Source organism: Hippocampus bargibanti, linkage group LG01 (genome assembly GCF_051943395.1).
Source record: "Hippocampus bargibanti isolate YZ-2025 linkage group LG01, ASM5194339v1, whole genome shotgun sequence".
Taxonomy (NCBI): Eukaryota; Metazoa; Chordata; class Actinopteri; order Syngnathiformes; family Syngnathidae; genus Hippocampus; species Hippocampus bargibanti.
The window spans coordinates 29,421,037-29,447,940 of NC_142734.1; the positions used below are offsets into that span (position 1 = coordinate 29,421,037).

General features: G+C 39.9%; 1 long non-coding RNA gene across 3 annotated transcripts in view; it reads right to left on the reverse strand.

The window, feature by feature from the left end:
* Positions 1 to 26,904, reverse strand: part of LOC148903812 (uncharacterized) — a 32,469-nt gene that overhangs the window by 206 nt on the left and 5,359 nt on the right. Inside the window, exons 1-4 of one of the 3 annotated variants that reach the window (XR_016116540.1) lie at positions 16,725 to 17,441; positions 14,263 to 14,478; positions 8,130 to 8,262; positions 15 to 1,298 (exon numbers count right to left, since the gene is read on the reverse strand). This is a non-coding gene — a long non-coding RNA (uncharacterized LOC148903812). Of the gene's footprint in view, positions 1 to 14; positions 1,299 to 4,907; positions 6,587 to 8,129; positions 8,263 to 14,262; positions 14,479 to 16,724; positions 17,442 to 26,904 lie in introns of those variants that run through there. The other 2 variants (XR_016116541.1, XR_016116538.1) reach the window with 2 other exon arrangements.

Below are 26,904 nucleotides of genomic sequence, written 5' to 3' on the forward strand. Positions count from 1 at the left end.
TGCATTGGAGCTCGGAGTAATATCAAACCATTTGCTCGTCAATAAACAATGGATGTCAAGTGAAAGCAGAGTTGAAGACCAAGTAAATAAAGGACACCTGTTATTCACTTCTGCAATGCTTAGCACATTCATATTTATTCATCGAAATTATAGAAAGATCAACTACAAACACTATTTGTTTATGATGATGAATGTATTTATTTATTTGGTTGTTTATTTATTTAGATCTATTTATTTATATACGTTCATTTATCTATTATTTATATATTCATTTATTTACAAATTTACCTATTTATTTATTTATCTCTATCTATTCCATTATTTATTCATTTATTTTTTCAGTTATTTATGTGTTTATTTATTAGCATGTTTATTTATTTTGATCTATTTATTGATGTTTATTTTTCTATGTATTTATTTACCTATTTACTCATGCATTTATTCGTTTTATTTATTTGTTTAGTTGTTTGTTTATTTAGATCTATTAATTTATTTAGTTGTTCATTTTTATACATTTATTTATGTATTGATTTATCTATTCCTTTATTTATGGATCTATCTATCTATCTATCTATCTATCTATCTATCTATCTATCTATCTATCTATCTATCTATCTATCTATCCATCCATCCATCCATCCATCCATCCATCTATCTATCTATCTATCTATCTATCTATCTATCTATCTATCTATCTATCTATCTATCTATCTATCTATCTATCTATCTATCTATCTATCTATTTATCGATGTATTTATTGATGTATTGATGTATTTATTTATTTTTAGGGCCCCTCGTGAGCTGGAGCCTTTCCTCCCTGAATTACAGGCAGCCCAAAAAAACCCTTGGGGCGAGGCATTTTAGCAAATAGGACATGATCAAAAATGAATTACATTCGAGTGTAACTCTGTCACAAGAACTCAGTCGTTCTTGTGTTTATGCCTGAGCCCTGCCCTTTGCTAATTCATCGCTATGACAACAGCATGTTCCTCAAGTGATTTTATCGAGGCCTTCTGGGAGGTGAAGTGCATTATTTTTTTCCACACTGTATGTGCAACCGTCACCAAGGCACCTGTTGTGTTAAAACGCGCCGCGCAACGACGATTCAGTTTTTCAATGTTTGATTTTGAAGCCTGCTAACCAAACACAAAGCCTGTTCAACCGGTGTTGCGTGCGTGCATTAGAGGATAATAGATCTATTGAATCCATACCCATCCTTCTGAGCAAAGAAAGCTTTTTGCTCTTCCTTCACATCCTTATGACAGGTTGTCGGAATAAACGTCTTATTTTTGGCTTCCTGTGTGGCACAAGAGAGTTAGCAGTTAGCACGTTGTATCACTTGTTTTCAACCCAAGGACATGACAAGAAAATATTTCCGAATACAGCATAAAGTGGTTTTCGTCATGGGGTATGTTTCAAACTCTTACAAAATAAACAATGCAGAGTAGAAGGTATATTCAAATAAATGAAAAAGCAAAATTTGGAGCAATTTTGGAAAGAGCGAACACAAAGGCTGTGAGCTGTGTCCTTTTGGACCATGTCGACCTTGAACTGAATTTACAGTGGGGGGAAAAGAGCACTGTTTCACCCCCGAAGAAATCAAATAAATGTTGATCGTTGCATGAATATTTATTTCACTTGATTAATGGGAATTTCTGCTCGCAGTTTTTTTCCCCCTTCTACCTTATCCTCTGCATATTTGTTTGAAAATCATGCATTGTAATTTGTGAAAGTGTATATTGGATTGAATTAGCCTTTGTTAGGCTTGCAGTGGAGAAATTTACATTTCAGAACAGCAAACTGATGAAAGTAAGAGGAAAGGAAAGGAAGAGAGTAGAAAAACAAAATGCAGCAGCTGCTGTGAAGGCTGCCACTCTCGTACCGCTATTTTCAAAACAAGTCAAAACAACAAAAAATAAACAAAATAACAAATAATGTGACACAACACAAAAGACATACACAGTCATTCAATCTTAAGCACTTTCTGCACCCTCTTTGTTGTGTGAAGAACTTCTCATTCAAAGAGCGTTCTTTTCACTAATGGATCAGGAACGTTGTGGTGAAATGTGCACATGTGCTACAAGCTAAATGTTGAACGCAAACATGAAGATGTAGCATCCATTGACGAGAAGAGACTGTCTCACATCTCGTGTTCCACGTAAACCCGCTTCAATTCCAACCCGCGACAGTTCCACATACACATCGGCGCTCTGTGCTCACGCTCCTTTCCTCTCATTGTGGATTAGATTTTGTTTGCTTATAACTTCTACAAATAACAGCAAATACATAAATAAATAAATACAATTGGCTTTATTGATTCGACAATGCTTGGAATGACCCATTCATGGCATGTTTTCAAACGTGAATATTTTCTAGGCAGTAAATATCATTGACTTAAGCTCTACCTTCACACTGCAACTCGATAAAGAGCAAAATGTGAGCTTATTGTCATGAGACATCCACTTAACCTTTTCAACTACTCTGAACACTCTTCTTCCACCAAGTGCATCCAACCCTTCGGGCTGGCGGGGCCTGGACAACCACAAACGCAATCATCTTATCTGCCACGCTGACAGTTATCAACCAGCCGACGGTCTAGCCCACTCCACTCCGTTCCGATTCACTCCACTCCACCCACGTAAACAATCGGCAGATTGCCCAGTAGTGGGAGCCATGGCAACGGTTGCCACTAGGACAGCCTTTCCACAGCAGTTTGTGTTTCGATTCATCCAATATTAACTCCCTGGAGGCCTCCTCTGTTGTATCAACCTGACAGTATTGTGTCTGAACACAAAGGGTAGAAGCTATTGTTACTACTTTTTTTCCCCTACAAGCGGCCATCCGCTCGCCAAGATGACGTTATTTTTTTGTTTTGTTTTCTTTTACGCCAAGTACCACCGCCAAAACAAATATTTGGAGCAGCTCTCCCTGCAGCACCATGACAACTAACATCAAAATACAGTCAAACCTCGGTTTTCGACTATAATCCGCTCCACAAATCGGTTCGAGAACAGATTTGGTCAAAAAAATGAAATATTTCCCATTATAATCAATGTAACTAATGTCTGTTTTTTTGTTGTTATGGAACATTACAAACACGCCTTGTCACAATGGAACGCCACACGAGGATAATACGTTGGTCACAATGAGACACGGCACAAGGAAGTGACGTTGAAGGAAGTGGAGGGGACTTGAGTGGTGCATTCAGGTGCGCTCAGTTTGGTTGAAAACCGATTTTCGGTTGGAAACCGAGGCATAAAAACCTGAAATTTTAGGTGGAAAACCGAATTGGACGAGAACAGAGATGTTCGAAAACCGAGGTTTGGCTGAACAACATAGCATCCAACTCAGTACCCGGAGAAAAGCAACGCAGGCCCTGGGCCAGGAACGAACCGCTTGCTCCTGTATCACTAGAAATTGTCCTTGAAAATATGTCATCCTTGAAAAAATGTTTAAAAAAAAAGCTATGTATCCTTTCAACCATAGATGTAAAAAGAAATCAATACCTAAATATTTACTTATTCGGTGATTGGTAAAATGTACGAGCTTTTATCACATGAATGACAATGTTTTTCACTTCTAATGTAGTTCTAGTCAATACTTTTATAGTATTTGTACTGCTATTCAGTCACAGTGAGAGTGCTTTTGCCAGGTCTGAAAAGCAAAAATGTTCCAATGTGGTGCGCTCTAAATGGGCCTCCCCGCATCAGGCATCAACCGCACCTTGCTAAAGAACCCCCCCCTCAATAGAGACAATGTTAAACGCTTCTGCAGGTGGACAAAGAGAGCAGGCTTGTTTTACAACCGTGTCCACCGTGTGCTCTGCCATCTGCCAGTTTTGTGGGCGTGTTTGTATGTGTACACAAAGTCCGTCGCCGCAAACGAGACTTGGAGGGGTGGCAGGTGACGAAGTCACGGATTTCTAAAAATAAACATTTTATTTCGTTCGTTTTTTTACTATATCATCTGTATATACAGTAAAGTCTCGTTATATCGATATTCAAGGGAGTCCGAAAAATATCGATATAACCGGGACTATCGATATATCCGACCCTGTCTGCATGTAATTTTCTCCATGCGTATATAGAAATAGTATCGATATATCCGATATCGATATAACGAGACTTTACTGTATTCGAAAATACTAATTTTGAGTTGCTTGTCACAATAACACTATATGAAGAATCGTTATGTGATTTTTAGTTTTATTGAAGCTTTGTAGGTGAAATAATCGATAATTATATTGCATTGGGAGTGCCTCCATTACGGAGGCTGTCATGTCTCGTCGCCATTTTACTAATAGTAGCCAAAAAATATTTGACTATGGCATGTGTAATCCACCCCAAACCACTTAATATTAGTTGAGATAATGTGAAAAGTCGTTGTGCTGACATTTTGATCGCAAGTCTGCTGAATTAGCGTTAGTGGTATTTGCGAAGTTTGGTCTCTCTGCTGCACCGTAGCCCGCCTGCTTCAAAATACATGATGTCGTTGCATTTCATTCGTTCACCACTAAATGATACACAAGTTACCTTTCAACTGAACAGGAGGATAACGCGTCGCCATAAAATCCTTATTATCTGGCCGATCGTGACAATCTCTTCAGAAGTTGACGTGAGCAGAGGGAGAGTTGTCAACATAAATTATTATTTCTAGACACGATTCACCGTTCAATGTCCATCATCATGCGTTTAGAATTGCCAAACACGTATGTAAAGCGAGCGCGGAGGGACAAATTAAATTACGTTTTATAATCAAATAAAAGAACTACTTAATCTCGTTTTAATTGACTTAACCAGGGAAACACAACCTCTTTGGCTTTTTACAAAAAAAGGCGAAATTGCCGTGTATGTATTTATTCTTTTTTGTTTGTTTATTTATGTATTTATTCGTGTGTCACTTTATTTATTTATTTATTTATTTATTTATTTATTTATTTATTTGCCTATTTGTTTATGTATTTATGTATTTAGTCATTCATTTGTTTATTCGTGTATTTATTTATTTGTTCCTTTATTTATTTAGTTATTTGTTCATTTATTTATATATTGCTGTATGTATTTATTTTTGTGTTTATTTATTTATGTATTTATAATCTGAATTTATGCTGGACCAAATTGCCCGCTCGAAGCGTTAGATCAGCACATACGTGGACGACATCTTGGGAAGTACGTACTGTATTTGTATTGTAAATTGTGTCTATATTTATCAGCATTTGTCGCAAAGAGTCCCATTCAAATCTATTGACTGGGAGCAGCAGTGTGTTGCCAACCCAGAGAACAATATCTCCAAATATATTGAGAAAAGTAATAACTTTCTGCGTGGAATGAATTCACCCCACATCCCACGCCCCACACGCTGATGCGTTTCATGTGCCCACCCCCCTCCTTCACAACGAGTCTGTGTTTATATGCAACAAGGAAAAAGCCCTTGCGTAAACCTGAATCAGTGCTCTCTTGTTTTAAGCGTGTTTCTTTCAGTTTGCGCTAATATTAGCCATGCAAAACAAGTAGATGGCTAACCCGTTTAGATGTTGAACGTCAAGGACTATCATTTATTAAACTCGTATATTGGCAAGGCAAAACCTATGCTTACAATTTGTCAACGTCAAAAAATGTTCGAACAATTTGCCCCATTGTGACCAATTTTATCAAGAAACATAGCAAGTTATTATCTTTTTTTGTTTGGCTATACACCGTGAGATTTTTCACATTAAGACAAGAGAAACACTGCCATGACACTAAAAAAGCTTCGCCAAAGCAACACGAACGAGGCTTCAAACAAAACATGCGCTTGAGTGTGTATCCGTGACGATTGGCCCGTTCCCACGTCATGTCAACTTGGATCGAGAACCGCCTGCAGCAATGGTGTCCCTTCCCAACCAATGATTATTGCTATTTGGGAGGGTTCTCCTACTGAGAACGTTATGTCGTGGCGGCAATGGAGTTAAGTTACCGAGTAAAGGGAGGCATGCCTCAATAGGCTCGCTGGCTCTCTGATTTCCTTACAGAAGGACAATAGGGAACGGGAGGTACCAAAATGTGTTCCCAGGCTCTGTCGGTGCTCACTCCCCCTGGGAAAGTAACCAAGTAACAATACTCGGTTACTGTATGTACTATTTTTAAAATACTATTTATTGGGGCGCTTATCTGCTAACTTTTGATGACGGTAATTTCCGCACGCTAAAGCAAACAGCCTCGGTTTTAAAATAGTTTCTCTACAAACGGTGCGCTACAATAGTGGCTGAAGTTGTGTTATGCAGCCACTAGATGGAGTGATGCTAAATACAATGCAATCCGGCTATATTGCTGTAGCGCTTTCATAACCGCTGCAACTGTAATAAAGTCTTTAAAATACTGTATCCAAGAAATCAAATGTTATCATTATAAGGCGCACCGTGAATGAGAAAAGTGAATGCTTTTGTGTGCGGTTTACAGTGCGGAAAATACAGTATTTGAAAAGGAGTATTTTGACTTTTTGGGCCTTACTTTGTCAAAACGTGCACATTTTCACCAAAAACAGATAAAGAGAAGCGAAGCTAATCACGCTTCAGATATTGATTGAATGAGATCTTGGTCCCGTTACCTGTGAAGCAGCATAAAAGAATGATTGACACCTCGTCAGTTACGCCTGCTCCCTCTGATTGGCTGTTTTTTTTCCCTTACCCGTCATTTTGTTCATGTACTACTGTTAGCTTGATAAAGTACTGAGAGTTTTACCAGATATGACAGTGTGTGTGCGTGTGTGTGTGTGTGTATTTGACATTAAAGATAAAAATGGCTTTACACGACAATTTGTTTCTCTACAAATAAATCTTGAGCTGTAATATAGTGATGGGCAAGTGAAGCTTCATGAAGCATCAAACAACCGCCCTGAATATGATGCAAATGAGGTATGGCTGTGAGCATTGCTCAGGGAGAAAAATAGAGCGCGACCACTCATTCTGTGTACATTTGAATATATACACTTAAATTTTGTGTTGCTACAGTTCTAATGTGAATCCACTCAGTCAACACGGACAGGTTGGTGCCCAACCTTATTGCTTTGAAGCAACCACGTGCCGCAGGCTTCCCAGTCCCGCACGTGGAGAACGGCCCATGCTATATTAGTCATCTTCAACCGCTGAGAGGTCTTTTATTGTCAGTAATTTGGGGCGGGGGGGGGGGGGGGCAAAGTTCAAAGGAATTGTGTCGAAACGGCATTTTGCTACAAACACCACATGACACCTTAGTGATAAAAATGATGACATTTAAAGGACAACCGACACATTTTTTTTGTTTCCTAACTCTCATCAGAAAAACGTTTCATAGCATCTAAAATACCCAAAACACGCAGGCTGATATTTTAAGTCAAATGCAAAACACCAATAAAAATGACTTAAAGTGTCCAAAATCTACCACAAATCAGCTCGAAACTGGGGATCTTCAGAAAGACCCACCCCCAGTTCGTGATGTCACGCCAAGTCGTCTTGCCTTGCTCAAGAAACAAAACAGTGGGCTCGCTGAGTTCAGATTCGGAGAAGATGCTTTCTTGTTACTCATCCAGTTATGACTATGATTCAAATAGTTCTGAAGAGGAAAGCATAAATGTTTGCAATCGATTAAAGGAGTTCTCCTATATCAATTCGAGCCGTCAACGACAGCAATGTAGTGTCCCAGAAAATGCAAAAGATGGTGGCCAAGCTCCGTTGGAAATGGGCTGATTTGTCTGCTGGGAATTTGTGTCAACTACCATCAAAAGTAGTCTTGGTGCAACACACACAACGATTCACCATCACTTTATTTATGTGTTTTCCTTCTAATTTCGCCATCAACACGAATCAACATGAAGTTTTCAGACCAAACAAAGTACCCAAAATGCATTAAGTGTCGCTTTCTCGGTCAGGGGCGTTCCTTCAGTGACGTCACGTAGGGGATCGTCATCAACTCGAAAACAAGACTTCCTGAATATTCAGCGCGAGTCTTAAAACGTAAAATATAGCGATTTGTGGTGGAATCTTTGTAAAATACGCTCAGCAGAAGTCATTTGAAGTGATTTTACAAATTATGGACACAACTTGTCCAGAGGTGTCGGTTGTCCTTTAAAATGATGCTAACACGCTCCATTTGAAATGATACTAAGAGGCTACCTAAAAAGTTTCTCGACTCCCAGAATGTGTTCCTCTCCATCCTCAGCCAGGAAGAGTCGGAATAGGAATCTGGTCCAACAGCTCCAAGCATGCACAGACCAGCTCAGGAATCCTCTGCAGGCTTTCCTCCGACCTGGAATGTCATTTGGTCGCGTGATGTCAACAAGGCGGGTAGCGACATCTTTGAAATGGTCAATTTTTTTCCTGCTGTTTTGAAAGTTGCGGTTGTTTTTGCAAGTGAAATAAATATAAATGGCAAATGACTTCCACAGCACCTTCACACAGGCTTCAAATAGCACCTGTGAAAATGGTGTTTGTATCACGATTATTTATTTTGCATGTGTATCTCTTATTTTATTTATTTATATATTTTTATACTGTTTATTATAAGGAGTATTTCAATGAATATTTGTCCATATTACATATTAATAATACATAATAATAATAATAATAATAATAATAATAATAATAATAATAATAATAATACATTTTATTTATAAGCGCCTTTCCAAACTATGATTAAACCAGTATTATTGTTTTATTATTAATTAGTTTTCTGGCATTATTATCATTATTTGGAATTATTTAGTCAGTTTCATGAAAACTAATTAATTATATTACTATTAGCCCAGGTAGCAAATTTGTCTCACAGGGTTGAGGTGCAAAGTCTGGCCTCTCTGTGTGGAGTTTGCATGTTCAGGCTTACTTACTTACTCAACTTACAAACACCTTATCTTACAAACTTTTCGTCTTACAAACGTCAAATTTATGAAAATTAAACCTTATAATAAGCCCTATTTTCATAATACACACCCACCACGGCTAGCGGAGTGATCTTGGGCGGAAGCACACGACCGAACAGCACCAGAGGTTAAGTTACCAACAGTCCTTATGGAAGGTGACTCTCCTTCCATAAGCCATCAACAACCATCAAAAAGTCGTTGTACTAAATCAAAAAGGTAAATAAAACTTTATTTTACAGCACAGTTTATTTCTTTAATTACAGTCCTCATGTAATGCGCCTCTCTTTCCAAACAGCAATTCCCTTTGACCTTCGACCTCCAACGCCATTCCATCAAGCCATAAATGACCACCACAAATGTAAATAAAGTGACTTTATGATACAATTCAGTGTATTTCTTTTCATTACAATACAATATAATAATTTATTATACATAGAATAAGGTATGTTGTGTGTAGTTTTAAGGCTTATTTAGTTGAAAAGTATATTTTATGGAAACCCGGGAACTGATTATTCCCATTTTAATGGTTTCCTATGGGAATTTTTTTTTGAGATACACACTTTTCGCCTTACACACTCTGTCTGGGAACCAATTAAGTTCGTAAGTTGAGGTCTCACTGTAATTACTTACTTACTTACTTACTTACTTACTTACTTACTTACTTACTTACTTACTTACTTACTTACTTACTTACTTACTTACTTACTTACTGACTGACTTACTTACTTACTTACTTACTTACTTACTTACTTACTTACTTACTTACTTCATTCATTCATTCATTCATTCATTCATCATTTAGTTATTCATTCGGGGGGTATTCGTACCACTACTCTTCTTCTGATCAAGGTGTAGTCCAGAGTGGGACACAACGAGAGCTTCTGGATTGTTGGATGGGGGTGGGGTGGGACAGCTTGAAAAAGAGGCTCTGTTCTACGTAACCCGATCCACACCTGACTGGAGGTTGGCATTCCACTCTCACCGACAAAAGCCTTAGCGCCGCTTCGGGGGCTGCGACAACGAACGGAATACAAGTGGATTTGGAAAAGACAAGAAGAAACACAAATAATCCAAAGACACCAAAAGTCTCTTCTGATTTCATTTATTCAATTTTTTCTTTTACATGACATATATCATGCCCGAGGGTAAAGTCTGCATTGATCTACCATACCTGGAAAAAAGCCAAGTTCCTGGAAGGTATTCTGTTACAGTACACTAGAGCAGGGGTCCCCAACCCCCGGGCCGCGGACCGGTACCGCTCCGTGGGTCATTTGGCACTGGGCCGCGCAGAAAGAATAAATAATTGACATAATTCCCGTTTTATTTATTATCTAAGTTCAAACTATGTTTTATTTTGAAAAATGACTCTGCTAAGAAAGTTGTATAAAATACAAAATGGATTCACATTTATTATTATATTTAAAAGAAAGAAAAAAAACAGTTTCCATGCCTGTCGTGTCATTTTATTTTGTTGTATTTATCCGCCGGTCTGTGAAAAAATTCTCTGACATTAAACCGGTCCGTAGCGCAAAAAAAGGTTGGTGACCACGGCACTAGAGTACGAACGGACAATTCACCCATACATGACCGCAAAGTCTTAAAAACATACCGATCGGTGAAACAAAAGGTTAAACTTTGACTAAGGTCACATGGAAGAATCGCGATTGGCATTCTGGAAACTTCCAGTGAGTGCAAGGATCACAGTCAAGATGTATCAGAGCGAGAAAGCAAAAGGAAAACAGCGGAAGGCAACGCCATTTAATGGACGGCATTACCAGACAGTATTAGACAGCAATAATTACATCTAACCATGTCTGGTAAGACGCCAATCAACAGGCTGGCAAAGCGGGAGGGGGACATCTGAGGAAGCAGCAGTGGAGAAGTAGCGGCCTGAAAAGTTCCTCCTATTCGGCGATCGCTTTCAGACACGAGCAACAAAAGGCCTTCCCTGTTTTCGCTCCTCGCCAATCGCTAACGACGAGCGTTGCTAGTGGATTGGGTAATAGAGTCGAGTGGGTACATAAAGGTGCGGCTCTGTCTTTTAGTATCAGGGGTGATTGTCCCTCCTTGTACACACATGCGCGCACACACACACACACACACACACACACACACACACACATGGAGGTTTCTGTTGGCTTTTGTGTGGGGCCGTTCGGTTTGCCAGTCGACACGTTTGAATGTCGGTTAGTGTAGCGAGTCGCCGTGCGGGGCGTGTTGCATAGGGTAAAATAACGAGAGGCGCTTGGGGTTTGTTTGGTTTCAATGATGGCTGCCATGCGGGCACACAAAAAAAAAAGGAAAACAAAACGACCTTGCACGACCGGTGGAACAATCAACGTACTGCTTTTCTTTTATGCCGCTGGGGCGGGGTTGACATTGGAGCCAAAAGTGTAAAAAAAAGTAAAAAAAAAAAAAATCAGGAAGGGAAGTAAAGAAATAAAAGCTGCACTCTAAAGCGATTGCGCAAGACTGTTTTTTTCCAATGCTAGTGAAGCTCTTCCCATTTTAAAAACGAAAATGGATGGGAGGGGGTGGTGGAGGGGGTTGATGCACAAGTTATGTCACAAAAGTAACACGCCGCTTCCATCACGCTTGCTGCATTTTTGCTACTGACGTACAGTGAGACCTCAACTTACAAACACCTTAACTTACAAACTTTTCGTGTTACAAACGTCAAATTTATGAAAATTAAACCTTATAATAAGCACTATTTTCATAATACACACCCACCACGGCTGGCGGAGTGATCTTCGGCGGAAGCACACGAACAGCACCAGAGGTTAAGTTACCAACAGTCCTTATGGAAGGTGACTCTCCTTCCATAAGCCATCAACGACCATCAAAAAGGTAAATAAAACTTTATTTTACAGCAGTTTTTATTTAATTACAGTCTTCGTGTAATGCGCCTCTCTTTCCAAACAGCAATTCCCTTTGACCTTCGACCTCCAACGCCATTCCATCAAGCCATAAATGACCATCACAAATGTAAATAAAGTGACTTTATGATACAATGCAGTGTATTTCTTTCATCACAATACAATAGCACATTTATTATACATAGAATAAGGTATGTTGTGTGTAGTTTTAAGGCTTCTTCAGTTGAAAAGTATATTTTATGGAAACCCGGGAACGGATTATTCCCATTTTAATGGTTTCCTATGGGATTTTTTTTTTGAGATACACACTTTTTGCCTTACACACTCTGCGTGGGAACCAATTAAGTTTGTAAGTTGAGGTCTCACTGTATTCTGTTCGCCGATCGCACTATGTCGACCGCCCGGTATTCGAGCTGTAACCTTCTTTCGTCGTCTTGCTTAGCATGTGACCCACTGCAGGTTAGTGGCCCCCCAGAAAACATCGTTACCAGACAGTGTTAGAACAACAACAGTACAATCCAGCACTGCCAGGTAAGATGGATCCTGAGAGCCTGGTTGTTTGGCTCGCTCAACCCTCTCGTTGTTATTTACGCAATAGTTGCGAGCGGGTGACTATCATCATCATTACCAGGCAGTATTAGAAAAAGACATGTCATCCAATGCTGCCTCGTAAGATGGAGATGGACACCCCTTCAGGACATTCCGAAAGACCTACCGAGGATGGACAGAATCGTGTCGTCGCGTATGCTACTAATAATAATAATAATAATAATAATAATAATAATAATACATTTCATTCATAAGGGCCTTTCAAACCTCTCTACAGATCTGCCTAATAGGAAAGTAGTACATAGGGACCAAGTAATTACAAGTTAACATAAATAAGCCAATAAGATGAAGAAGAGAGTCTTTGTTGCTCGTACACATGCACTTTGTTTTACATTTATTTGTATTTTTTTAATCAAAGTATCATCTGTTAAGGTAATATATCTATATTATGTATCTATTTATTTATATCTTTCTACTTAATCCTTTTCAGAGTCTTTATATACAAAGAGATGATTTGAGGGGGGAAAAGAGTTGGTTTGTAATATGAGAAAAAAAGCACTTAGTTTTTTTAGCTATTGTTATTTTACTTTTTTTAATGTGCACTTGTTTATATGTTTATTTATTTATTTTTAAATCAAAGTATCACGTGATAAGGTAATATATTTATTTGATTATCTATCTATCTATCTATCTATCTATCTATCTATCTATCTATCTATCTAATCCTTTTCAGAGTTTTTATATACAAAGCGATGATTTGAGTGGGGAAAAAGAGTTGGTTTGTAATATGAGAAAAAAGCACTTAGTTTTTTTTCGCTATTTTTATTTTACTTTTTTTTAATGTGCACTTGTTTATATGTTTATTTATTTATTTTTAAATCAAAGTATCATGTGATAGGGTAATATATATATTTGTAATATATATATATATATATATTTTAATTCTATTTATTTATTTAATGGCCATATCAGGCAGTATTTTCCTCCCACGGATTGTAACGCAGTCAATTATGCGGCGAGTGTCAAACTCAGTGGGGCCAAACTCAAGCCAAATATTTTGTTGCCGCGTTGTACGAGCGGTACGTCGGCTTGAGAAGGCTCGCGTTGCACTTCTGCAAACCACACGGGCTACAAAAAGTTGTTAATGATTGCCCAAACCTGTTCTGACTAGTCGCAAGCTACGGCATGGCAATGGCGGAAGGAAGGAAGGAATGGCTGCTTTTTCACACGATAATTCAGAGCACTTGCTAATTTCACACAAAATACCGACGTATTAAATGGCAGTTAAGTCGTTGGCCGTTGTTACTCGAGGACGTGGAATTGAATTTTTATTTATTTATTTTTTTCCGATTACAACTTTTGGTTAGGAGTTAACTGGCATTAAATGGCGGCCTAAAATATGAAAGCTGTTCTTTTTTTTCCCCTCCCCCTTGATCGGTAGACCTCTAATGCTGTCGTCTTTGTGTGTGAGGAGTGATGAAAGGCTGAAGGAATGCTGCTCAGCTCGACCTGAGCGGGCAGCCAGTATGCAGAAGGTCACTGAAACGGCGCACCGTTACTGAATAATGTGGCTCCTTCACAGGTGCACCGTGCCAAACCGCCCCCCCACATACACACACACACACAAACAACGAACCCCCCTTTATATCCACCACACGGTTATTTTCCCTTCATCCAAATTATATTCTTGTTCAATTACATGAAATCGAATGAACACATTCTTTTTTCGTTCAAACGGAAAATCTTGTTGAAGTTTGCTTTGTGACGAATATCTAAACAAATATTTAAAAATCTAAAAAAAAAAAAAAAATACAACGCGCTAATGACACAGTGAAAAGTTTTTTTTCACCCCACAAGAAAGGCAAAAATTGAGCCCAGGGAGGAGTTAAGAAGGGGGAAGGGAGAGGGAAAAAAAAACGGGGGAGTCGGGGAGGAAAATGGAGAAGGCACCTGTAATCTTACCGTCTCGGGAGAGTTACCCCAAGCAAAGAATTCCACCAAACCAAACCAAAGTGTTCGGAAGTCCAAAAAGAAGCAGAAGAAAGAACCCTCCCGTCCGACTTCCTGCCAGTTAGCCGGGCCCCAACAAAAAAAAAAAAAAATGAGAAAGCCCAGCAGACCTGCTCTCCCACAACTCTATTAGTTAATCATCAGCATTATAAACCAGTCGGCGGCCCTCTGAGGACGACAAGAAGGGAGAGGGAGAAAAAGAAAAAAAAGGGTGTGAGAAAAGATTAGACGAGGCTTACAGCTACCTGGTCAAAGTAACGATACACACCCCCTTCTTCACGCCCCATGAAACTTTTGCCGACGGTTGCGCTGATTGGCAAAAAGTTTGTCGCATTATACAAAGCGGCGCCGATGAAAGTCGTCGTCAGAGGTGGTGGCTAGCTACCCACGCTTTTTTTTTTCCAGGTAACTCTGCCCTCAATGCCGGAATGCGACTCCGCTGCGAAGTCACCAACCCCGATAGGTAAACCGGCACAGCCCTTTAATCAATAGTCACCATTCTTTACATGAAAACAATGGAAAGGAAACACCAACTTTATTTAAATGCGGAGCTTATCTCGGCCGGCCCACCTGCGAAGCGGCAACTGAAGCGCTTCAACCCTGCTTTGCATCCCTAAATACAAAACGGCATACTTGACATCTGTTACAAAGTTACAAAGACTTGGCCGTTTTATTCATTGGATTGAGACGCTGCATTTGAGACGAGAAAAGACTAAAAAGTGTCAATGCACCACACTTAGTATAAATGCTACTTATTAGCCGTAGTCCCAAGGCAGGTTTTGAAAATAATATGGTGAGACATATAAAAATGTTTGAATCATAATGTTTTCATAATTATAGCCAGTGAGGTTTAAATTTTAAGTTAAAAAAAGTACAAAAAAGCATCAACGCTTAGCATAAATGCTAGTTAATAGCCGTAGTACTAAGGCAGGTTTTGAAAATAACTTGGTGAAATATAAAAATGTTATAATCCCGATGTTATTTGGTATTTATAGCCAGCAAGGTTCTAATTTTGATAACAGAAAAAAAAATCACAGCAAAAAGATAAAAAAGCGTCAACGTGTCATAGTTAGCATAAATGCTAGTTATTGGCCGTAGTCCCAAGGCTGTTTTTGAACAGTAGGCAGGTTTTTAAAATAGCATAAGACAAACTTTATAATCACAATGTTATTTGTTATTTATAGCCAGCGAGGTTCAAATTTTGATAAAAAAATATATATAATAGTAAAAAAAACACTTAAACATAAATGCTAGTTGTTCGCTGTTGTCCAAAGGCTGTTTTTGAAAATAGCATGGTAAAACATAAAACCTCTATAATCACAATCGTATTTGTTATTTATAGCCAGCAATATTCAAATTTTGATTAAAAAAATAAAGCATTAAAACTATATATAATCATGATATTATTTGTTATTTATAGCCAGTAAGATTCAAATTTTGCTGAAAAAAAAATCCTAAAAATAAAATTAAAAAATAATAATGCTGATAATAAAATATATTAATAACAAAACATTAAAAAATTTAAATTGAAGAAAGTTGAATATTACACAATATAAATCCGAAATGTTACGCGACCAATCATTTAAAACGGTCCCATCCGATATTACAGTACAAGCCCCTCCCCTTTTGCCCCCCCCTTCCCCTAACCTCAGGGACATGCTGAAAAAAAATCCTAAAAATAAGATAAAAAAATAATAATAATGCTGATAATAAAATATATTAATAACAAGACATTAAAAAATAAAAATTGAAGAAAGTTGAATATTACACAATCTAAATCCGAAATGTTACGCGACCAATCATTTAAAACGGTCCCATCCGATATTACAGTACAAGCCCCTCCCCTTTTGCCCCCCCTCTTGCCCCCACCTCAGGGACATCAAACTGCACCTTGACAGTAACTCCTTTCCATAAATCATGAAACGCCCTCAAACTCCACTTGCCAACGAACACAAGAGGCTCCCATGTGACCTGCAGCTGTACGAACGATCCCCCAATCACAATCGTCCACCTCCTCTCTACATTTTCCCTCCATTTTGCTGCCCTCCTACTCAAACTACCCCCCCCCCCCCCCCCCCACCCGAATAAATTTGAATAAATTGACCTTACGAGCGCATGGAAAGAAGTATAAACGCTCTGTAGTGGAAATCGTCCATTCGAATATTGACGACGTGGACGTTAGCCTCTTAGCTAGCAAACGGAACTTCCGAGGCCGCCGTCGCAACGAGGAGCGGACATTTTGCTGCCAGGGGCCCTTCAGCCACTTCCTCTTTTAAAACAGCCGCTGCTTAGACTGAAATGGGAAGGCGACGAGATGAGCTCAAAAGTCGAGTCGGTACAACAAGCAAAGTTGTGACATCATAAGACATATTCTATTGATACGACGGGAGATTACAGTTAAAACGATTTCATACCTCCGTTCCGCGTCAAGCGGAAGGTTTAAAAACAAAACAAAAAAACGATCTGGAAGAAGTAGTCGGCCGCTCGTCGTCGTGTCCTCTGACAAGACTGGCAGTTTGCCTTGACCTGCCCCAACTGGTCCATCCAGTTTAGGAATGAACGTTGGCTTGTATTGTTTCCCACCGAGCTTTTCTTTCTTTCTCGCTAAACAGAGCCGGAATTTGATACGTGTTATTTTCACGTCAACATCGACCCCCCCCCCCCCCTGCCCCCCATTAAAAGCCAACATTTTATCCGCGACGCGATCGCCATTCCCGATTGTAGCTGATTGACAAAAAGTTGGAACGACAAGTGTCGCCGAGCAACAGGTTTGATATCGACCCCAGAAGACACAATCGTGAATTTACCCGGCTTTTTTCCAGTTGCGGTCGGCGAATCAGAAACCCAAGACAAGAGCGGTCATTGTGTCAGGGGGAGGGGGGGGGGTTGTTGGTGGTCTTGCCGTCTTCATTGGCTAGCCCTCCTCTTTCCTGTTCTCGCTGAAGGAAACTGGAATGGCGGTTAGGCGGAGTAAGAAGATGTCCCTCCTTTCAGGTAGAAGGTAGCCCGGATGATGTCACATGAACAGCAACCCCCCCCCCCCCCCCAAAGAAAAAAAAAGCTTCCTGTCGTCCAAGCAAATAGTTCTTCCTTTCCCGGCACCAACTCTTCTCTTGGGCTGCGTTCCAACTTGTGAAGCTCCTCGAGACGACAGAGGCAGAATTTGTAAAGGGCTTCGTTTACATGTAACGCACCCCCCGCCCCCTATTACCTCCCCCTCCGCCCCGCAGGTGTAATTTTTCAGGTCGCAGCCAATCTTCTCGGCTCTTGGCGTTTACAGGTGTGTCCGATGCAACGTCTCAGCCAATGGCGACGAAGAACAGAGACCCCCCCCCCCCCCCTACCCGGTTCCCCACCCCTTCGAAAAAACCAAGCCCACCCCCCGTCGCTGTCCTCTGATTCTCAACTCACCGGTTTGCTTACCTCCCACCCCCATGAACCCCCCAGGTACCTTTTTTTGTTTTTTGTTCCTCAAGCGCTGTTCTTCGCCAACACGGCAGATCGACGAAACGTACATTTTCGATGCCACGTCATAAAATATTTTTTTTTTTTTTTGCTGTAAAAGGCCCCCATCTGAAATGCCTTGCCCTTTGCTCTCATGAAATGCCTTTCCTTTGTGTCCACACCACCCCCACCCTCCTTTATTTAACCAAATCGGCATCAACAGGTGAACAAAGTGCAGGTGTGTAAAAGTTGAAAAAGGGACATCGGGCCATTTGGAGCATTTTAGAGTGGCGGTCATGGCGGGGACTAAAGAATCAAGGAGAGGTCTCGTGGTGGGGGGGTAAAATTGGGGCGAATCCAAAACCTGAGCAGGGTTTGGCTTGATGCTGGGCAAGGCGACCACTTTGGGTCTGGAAGGTGGAATTGTTCGGATTAGTTTCTCGACAATGAGCACAATAGCCGCGTCGTATCCTGTTTCGGGTGGGGCGCGGCTTGCGGCACAACTCAAATGAGAAAGAAGCCGAATGCCCGCGGTTAAACAAACAGACACAAACGCAAAAGACAATCAAATGAGTTTGGATTTGGACGCGTCAATCTCATACAAAAGTAACAATGGGGACAAACGGCTGAATTCATAAAGCCGAAATGTGCTTCAACAAACCACTCACAAAATAGACAATTATAAGTATACCCCCACCTACCCCCACCCCTGCCAAATCACGTTTTGCTGGTCTCCCCCCCAAAAAAATAAAGGTTTGCTTTCTTTGGGATTTTATTTGTGTTGCAAATGAGAAGGAGTGGGGGAAGGGGTTGACACACAGGAGACCGACCGCAACTTATTTGGCTACCGATGGCGATCGGAGCCGGCCGGTCACGCGAGGCAGGATTTTAAGGACGGCTCTCGGTAAGTCGGAAGCGTCGCTTGCAAATTTTGCTAAGGAGAGATTTCCCTCAAGGTTTACAGAGTTTTTTACTTTGTCACCTTGTCGATTGTACACTCAACTGGGATGTGAGCCCACATGACGTATTTATTTCTAATTCCACACGAACAATTGGATATGAACTCAAGCATTTGGTTGTAGATAACACAGTGGTTTCCAAACCCTGGGCCGTGGACCGGTACCGGGCCCTGGGTCACTTGATATTGGGCCGCACAGAAGAATAAATGACTTCCATTATTTCCATTTTATTCAGTCTATTAATGTTCAAGTTTTATTTTGAAAAAAAAAGAACAGATTCTCTGTTAAATCCATTAGCGGTCTCCAACCTGTTTTGCTTCACGAACTCTTTCATATCAGATCATATTTTTTGCAGGATAGGACTCGCATGAAAATTGTGCTATTTTCGAAATATAAGAATAAACATGAATCACGACACAAGGGACGTCCGATATGGCTACAACACTCTCTGGTCGCTATGGTTATGTTTAAAGGTGTCTTCAAAATAAGATACAAATTGCATAAAATGCACAACTTGCCATCATCGCATATTATGCTGAGTGTGCTTGGTACTAGAGAATCTCGTTAAAATAAAGGACTCCTGATAATGTCTCTAAAATGTAGCATTCTTTTTTTTAAAAGTCGTCGGTTCCGCTTCTGTACTTTGCAAAGAGGTTTTTTTTTCTCATTTCAGAAGCTCCCAGACTTAATTTTAGCCGTAACCTATCATGTGACCAAAAAGCGGGTCTTGACCTGCGTCCGTAAATGGATGTAACAGAGAATCCGGTAAATTTACAAATGTATTTTAGATTTCAAAATAATGAAAAAGGAAAGATTGTAAGTTATTTATTCTTTCTGTGCGGCCAGCTACAAATGGCCCGCGGCCCGTTTGGAGGACCTCTGGTCTACAGTATGTCGCTTTTCACACAGGTGAAGGTGCGCTTCTCGGTGACATGATAGGTTATCGCTAAAATGAAACCCAGAAACTAGCAAAATGTTTGAACAATAAATAAATAAATAAATAAAAGGTCATCTTTGGGGAAAAAAGGAAAAGGCTCAGCCCGGACACAGAATAGGAGCCTACGACCCCCACCCCCTAAAAAGCAAAGACCTCATTGCTCAAAATGCAGCATCTGCCCGCTGAGGCCTTTCTGTTGTATTCTCCACCTGTCTTCCTCCCGCCTTCTCGCTCGGCAGGATAATTACAGAGATTCAAATTGTCCTGGAGGAAATTGGAGGACCTTACCCAGGTGTGAGGTTTAGAAAAAAAGGGCCTTCATTAGACAGATCGCCTTGCTCGTTTCCAGATAATTAGCTCACTCTATGCATCTCTAGCAGGCCCGGCGACGCCCGCAGAGTAGTCCAAGTACAGTGGTAACTCTATTTACAAACTTTTCTTCCAATGGAATTTTCAGGTTCCAAAATGTGTCAACAGAAAAATATTACCTCTTGTTACAAAAAAACATTTCAAGATTGAAAAAGTAAAAATGAATGGGCCGCTACTTGCATTTCTGAATTTCCTGAATGCAACATACCTATAGCTTCTCTGCCATTGGCTATTAGTGAGCTCCTATAGGCTAAAAGGGTCCACTAAAGAATGTGTCTATTTGTGTAGTTAAATCAATAGATAGATGTGTCCATGTAACATCCTCGTCAGTCACCCCTCGGGCCACGAGGCGTTCCGATAAACGATGACGACGCAGTTAAAATGACCATTTTAATTCTTTACTCTTGTTTTTTTTTGCATTATGCACAAATCCGCATTCATTGCGTAATTATGTAATTGTATCATGTATTTGCTCCATATTTTGATGCATTTTTATGCTTTGGTAAACATTTGTCTTAATTTTTTGGGGAGCTTGGAACGCATTAGGGCATTTACATGGAAAACATGTCTTGGCGTACGCATTTCTCAACTCAAGTCATTTCCTCCCGAACACATTAATTTCATAAGTAGCGGTACCACAGTATAAGGAGACAAGTCATGACACTGTGGTCCTCCAAGACCCCCCCCCCCAACCCTCCGAAATGCATCACTCCTTGACTGCCTGTTTTCAGTATATTTTTGTTTCAGTTGCAAATCATCGTAAAAAATAACCCCCAGCTAGAGAACAGTTTGTCGCAAAAATGATTGAACAGTTGTGTGTTCAAAAGTTTAGAAGAGGTCAAATGTATTTTAAGTTCATCATAAAACTTCACAGAAACAAAAAACATGAGTATGTTATGGGGAGCGGGAGCGTTTACGTACACATCAGAAAAACTCCGTTTTCGGCTATGAGATGCAAGCGTCATGTCGGTTCCCAATGACAAGAGAATCACCAAGGGAGAGGAGGGAGGGCAAGCGGTCGAGCAGCCCTGCCTCGACTTGCCTCTTGCCACCAGCATTGTCTAATTGGCCTCTCAGGATTCAACCCCCCCCCGCCACATCTCTTGTGGGGTAGTTGCCACAGAAAAGCAGATTGAAGCATAGCAATTATAGCTATGTCCTATTCAAAAACACATCTGTTGGACCGACTGGCGGGTTACAGGACAAACTGTCTACTGAATGTCTGTCACAAAGAGTACGAGCAATCGTTGAGTGTTTTAAGATTAAAGATCTTCAATAGAAAAGAGGGGAAGAGTTGTTAAAGAATGCCACCGTATTAAAAATTGTGCCAGAACTCATTCGGACATTTGAATTTATGCTTTTAGTGCCTTGCTGTTTTGGCACACAAGTTTAAAAAGGAGGTCAAGGGTGAATTCTTTAACATCCGGTGGGAACGAAAGCTTTCCTAATTTGACACGACGAGGCTCAAGGCAGTTAGAGAGAGATAAATGTCACCAATTTTTAAATGAAATTGTACTGGATCTTCTCTGTAGTATTTTATAATCATCAGATTTCTTTGTTTAGCCAGAGTCAAAATGTATGAACATCATCATACGGGCATTTATTTATTTGTCCATTTGTTTACCGCATTTTTTGGATATTTTTCGCTCCGTATTATAGGTAGCACCAGCCAAAAAATGCATAATTAAGAAGAAAAAAACCTATGTAGGTCGCACTGGAGGATAAGTCGCATTTTTGGGGAAAATGTATTTGATAAAATCCAACACCAAACAACATACATGTCATCTTGAAAAGCAATTTAAAATAAATAAATTAAAATAAAATAGAGAACATCAGGCTCCGTTTCACTTCTTTTTTTCCCAACATAACACCGCAGCTCTCGCTCTATGCAACTCCGATGGACACACCTCCTTTTTGGTAACCCAGAACAGTCTTTTACAAGAGTTATTCAGATAACTCTAGCACAAAGAAAATGCTAACAAGTTTATCAAAATATCAGGTTTTACTCCAAATCACCAAATCCAAGGAAATCTTCATCCTCGGTGTCACTTTTAAATAACTCCCCCAACTCGGCAGGTAGACAAGGCGCCACTTCCTCTTCTCTGCGCTCTTGCGGTTTAATGTGAAAATAACATGTGAAATGATATACAGTAATAAAAAAAAGCATATATAAGTCGCTCCGATTCATAAGTCGCACCCCGACCAAACTATGAAAAAAACTGCGATTTATAATCCGAAAAATACGGTACTTGCACATTTATTCACACATGTATTTATCTATGTAGTTATTTATTTATTTATTTATTTATTTTTAAGATATTGACTACAATTGTATTTTATTTATTTTCTGCAGTGGCTAAATTGTCATTGTTTATTCTAAAGGTGACACATTTGTTATTTCGTGTACAATTTTAAAATATTTTTCACCCCAACGTAATCAAAAGGAGTGATGGAACTACTTCACGGGATTTATTTGAAGTGGAGAAACACATCGACAACTGTCCCAAAACAGCAATGCCAAAAGTAGGCGCTTCCACAGCTGGAGTTTCAAACATTTGCAGTCGAGACGCAGTCGTTTGTGAGGAAAACACGTGGAAAAGCTTTCAAAAAGGTCACCACCGTTTCATTGTGTCCAAATATAAACATCAAGACATTTCGTATTGTCAGGCTTTAAATGGTTTGTGTGTGTTCAGTCGAATGCATTGTCAAGTACGCAGACCCTCTTGAAACATCTCCAAACACACCTGTCCAACGTGGCTGCTCAAAAAGACTGTAATTAGCTCGCGGCTTCGTGTGTTTGCTAAAGCGTTAGCATGAGCGACTCGACACAATGCTATTCAACGGCAGGCGCGAATACGTCTTCATTTACTTGTGAAGGAAATTTGGGGAGAGGTCGCGTAATGTGAGGTTTGTCTAAGCTCAGGCATAAGCAGGAATTTGATGTTGGGGGGCTGAATCGGTGAACAGTAAATCCCGTCAAGTGAGTCAGGGTTAATAATAAATAAATAAATAAATGGTTAAGCAAAACCACAAATAAATAGATATATGAAAGAATGAATGAATGAATGAATGAATGAATGAATGAATGAATGAATAATACAAGGTTAAGCTAAATCAAAAACAAATAAATAGATAAAGGAATAAAGGAATAAATAAAGAAATAAAGACATAAATACATAAATAAATACATGGTTAATAGAGACCACAATAAATAGATAAATGAAAGAATGGATGAATGAATAAAGGAATGAATAAATAAATAAATAAATAAATAAATAAATAAATAAATAAATAAATAAATAGACAAACAAATAAATAAATGGTTAAGCAAAACCACAAATAAATAAACATATGAAAGAATGGATGAATGAATGAATGAATGAATGAATGAATGAATGAATACAAGGTTAAGTTAAATCAAAAGCAAGTAAATAGATAAAGGAATAAAGAAATAAATGAAGAAATAAAGAAAAAGACATAAAGACATAAATAAATACATGGTTAATCAAGACCACAAATAAATAAATAGATAAATGAAAGAATGGATGAATGAATGAATGAATGAATGAATAAATAAATAAACAACTAAATAAATAAATAAATAAATAAATGGTTAAGCAAACCCACAAACAAATAAACGAAAAAAATGAATGAATAAATAAATGAGTAAATAAATAAATAAATAAAACAGAAAGCCTTTAACAGTCCCGCAATGGAGAAATTTGCAATCTACAGCAGCAAAATTGAAAAGGGGTGGGGGGGCGGGGGGGTCAAATTAGGAACGTTTCATAAAAATAACTGTAAATAGTGCAAAGTAAAAAAGTATAAAAATACAGTATAAAATAACTTTTTATCTGGTGTAGCCTTATTTTTTGTTTGCGATGGTAACATTTCACGATTATCCTACAAATGGTCACTATTGTGTGGAAACTTTGATTTATTAATTACGTTAATGGGGTCTCCCATTGCCCGTAAAATACTTTAAAAAAAAAAACATGGACATGTGTTTGTTTTTTAAGGACAGTGGCGAAATGCCACATGTAGATTATACATTCCTGACAAAGTCTAGCACGTCTTGTGCGCGCATGGCGCATCCGGTGCATTATCAGGTCTGTCAGGGTTAACAGCAGGTCTCACTAATGACACAAATTGTGTTTGTGAGGTAAAAGGCTCTCTGGGGAGTGTGGGAACGGTGGGGGTCAGGTTAACACACAGCCAGGAGGTGTCCTGCTGGGACCAGTTACAACGCTTGAAGCGTCACCTGTACGTGCAGCATAAAAAAAAAAACGGACACATACACGAAATAATGTGTTTTGTTTTATTATTAACTACGCAGAGCGGAATGTGTAAAATATTATAATTAGCATTGACATGAATTCCGTGGAAGAAAAAGCCAAACCCCAGAAAGGCTTTTGGAGGTCGCCCACCTCTTCCATCTGGAGAGATGCTAAATGGAGATCCACTTCAACGTACAGTTAGGACAGTGGAGAAAAAAAAATGATTGGCATTGCCCTACTTACTCTCGTGGAAGAAAATCATACTGGACCCACTGCATTCTGTCCACCACCTTTTCCAGTTACTCCCCTCAGACAGGCGCTACCAATCGTACTGCTACCCTCCGCATCCTGCCCACCACCTTTTCCATCTACTCCCCGAAGGCCGGCGCTACCGATCCTACTGCTACTCTCCGCATCCTGCCCACCACCTTTTTCAGCTACTCCCCCTTAGGCAGGTCGATGCACACCAAATCCAACAGACACTCTTCCCTTTAGCCATTAACTCTCTAAACAGTAACCCAAATTTAACGACATCTAGCTCTCTAACACAAATATGTTCCAATTTCCTGTCTTGCCATAAAAGCATTTGATCTGGGGCATTTTAAACCAAACCACACTCACAAGATGACTAACCAACCCCAAGCCATAAATCTAGTGGTTGGTGACCCTGTGACCAACGACCCAAAGGCTAAATTACATGTTTTTTATTCTTTTGTGGTCAAGTGCATTAAAACGATGACCCGGAGAGACTGCCTAAATTGAGACACGTCAGTAGTAAATGTTTTTTTTTTCTTTTGGAAGGAATCAGGAAGTCGTCAAAGTCCGTCATTGAAACGAGGCCTGAGCTTCGGTGCTTTCCAAAAGTGTCTGTCAAGAGAGCTACACATTAACACGGAGAGCTTGACGGGTCTTGGCTCCACTTTTACAACCGCGCACACCCTTTTGGATTCATCTGAGGTGAGTCAACATCACAGTCTCCAGACGGCTGTCTCGGACGGCCGAGCCAATAGCGAGGAACGCGGTGTGGTGTGCCGCAGGGTCCCGCGCGAGGCAACCGTGGATACAAGCTGTTGCTCGGCTGGCGCAAGAGGAAGTGTTGAGGGAACGGGTAACACTTGCGACTGAGTGTACACACCATGCCGGTCTGATGCTGATGGTTTATGGTCAGGGAATTGCAAATAGAGCCGTGTTTACCGACTTTAATCTTTGATCATTGAGGAAGAGAGGTACAGTGAAATAGATCCTGAATCAACATCCTGGAAGTTATCCATGCTGGAAGGTGCGGTTGAAGCAGCTTGGGGTTGGCAAACTTATTCACATGAGGTCCCTTTAAGGCCGGGCCAGATGCAATTGTCCAAAAATTTTACATTTTGAGTATTGTTCAAGGCATTTGATTGTTTTTATAAATGGCCATTTGAATGGATGTGGTATCGGTTGTCACGGTTCGGGACAAAATTATTGTGAAACTTACAATCACATATCAATGCGTCCAAGCCTAAAAATGTATCGATATTAAAAAAAAAAATACATTTTTAAAAACTATTGACATTATGAGCCTAAACTCACTCATGTTAGCACAGAGAAAAGAGAGTGAGAGCGAGAGATCGATAGATTCAGAGAGAGATAGAGAATGACAATATGGGATTTCTATTAGCTATCTAGCTGATTAGCTAGCAAGCTATTACCTATATACATAGCTATCTATCTAACTAGCGATCTAACTTGTTCTGTGACTGTGAAGTTACCTTGAGAGTTTTGAAGGGCGCTAGTCAATAAAATGTATTATTAGTGTTATTAGCTATCTATTAGCTAGCGAGCTCACTTTCTATCTATTTGAGTTACATCCGAGTTGAGCGAACGCTGGCGCCTGTGGCTGCCGCTGCTCACCCACTGCAAAAGTTCTCATATGACTGTAAAGTGACCTTGAGAGATTTGAAAGGCGCTTATGAATGAAATGCATTATTATTATTATTATTAAATATTCAAACTGTCTCCAAACTGCGAGCCAAATGCGCTTAACCACCCAACCACTGTGCAGCCCCAGAAGTGACGCGTACCGCGCCGTTCATTCGTTTGTTTCAACGTAATCAACCAAAATATTCTGCCACGAGCCAACCCCCCCCACGTCCACGTTCCGTTTGCCCAATGACTTCTTACTCGGCTTGACCTACCTCATGATGAACCTCCCGCCTTTGAAAAGTCTTCTCAAGACAAAGTCCGCTATTGGTAACGTAGCCCCTGAAGTGCACGCGGTCAGATCTGGGATAGACTGTATTGAAATCTAATGCTTTGAGGGCGCAAAAAAAAAGGCACAACACAGCTAAGATGTTGGCAGCTGTGATGTGTGTTGAGAGGAATGCGCCGGTGTTATCACTCACTGAGTTATGCAAGAAGTATTTGGTGGAAACCGTTGCCTGGTACAGCGCCGGACCTCAGCCTCCTCAACACACACGAGAAGCCAAAGACGAGCAAGACTTGGATCTATCTAATTAGCATGAGTGAATGGGAGGCAAGTGGACACCCTGCCCGGGTTATCACAACACTGACACTGACTATTCGTCTTCCGATTTTTACTATTTATAGCCTTTATATACAGTACGGACTTCAA